This window comes from Lipotes vexillifer, unplaced genomic scaffold (assembly GCF_000442215.2).
Source record: "Lipotes vexillifer unplaced genomic scaffold, Lipotes_vexillifer_v1.1 scaffold278, whole genome shotgun sequence".
Taxonomy (NCBI): domain Eukaryota; kingdom Metazoa; phylum Chordata; class Mammalia; order Artiodactyla; family Lipotidae; genus Lipotes; species Lipotes vexillifer.
In genome coordinates this window covers 5,160,746-5,161,664 of record NW_006769677.1, presented here as the reverse complement: position 1 = coordinate 5,161,664, position 919 = coordinate 5,160,746, and positions in this window count along the sequence as shown.

Genomic DNA, 919 nt, shown 5'->3' with positions numbered 1-919 from the left:
CCCAAAAAAAAAAAAAAAAAAAAAAAAAAAATACAGACATAGATCTATCTTATAGCACTTTGGGGCAAGGGTAAAGAGGGAGCAGTGACAATTTAATCTGTAATAGGTGAAGGGAGCATTCTTGTCCTAAAGTCTCAGATCTGGGTCCTTTCTCCTTTCTCTGGAGAATATCTCAATTGTTATATAGCAAGTTTAGGTGATGTGTGTGTGTATATGTGCACGCGGGTCAGGGTGTGTGGATGCTTAATATTAATATCCCAGGGGTATGGCTACAATTGAGGAATAGTTCACTCTCAGAAGCAAGTACAAATAAATCTGGACTTTATATATGATTTGCTTTATATCATTCTCAACAATAATAGAGTAATCTCTTTTCACCTGGGCAAAGAAAGACCTTACTCTGGGTACAGTATGAATATTTTTATGAAGAAAGATTCCAGAAGCCCAGAGTAATGCTTCGTATCTGTCCTGGAGATTCAAGCAAACAACCTTTATCCACATGCAAATATCTCATTGGAGCAGTACTGACCTCTGCTTGCGCTTCTCCTCTGGGAAAACTCTAGAAACCCACAGAAGGGACTCATTTCAACCTTCTGTGTGTCCCTGAAAGTTGCCAGGAGTATCTCTTCTGTCTGAAGTGTTAAGTCAGGAGAACACACCCATCAGAGTGAGAGTGAGACCTGTTGCCACACGGTAAGCACAGCGTTAAACTCTTTACGGACGAGAAGACTGAGACACAAAGGACAACAGTGATTTGCCCAAGACTGTGTAGCCCAGGCATCTAATGCCGAACTCCTGTTCTTAAGCACGTACTTCTCTGCATTGGGGAGGGTTTCCATGGCCAGCCTAGTTCTTTGCAGCTCTTGAACTAGGTGACAGATGTCTCTGGGAAGGACCAATTCCATGTAGCAAAACCCCA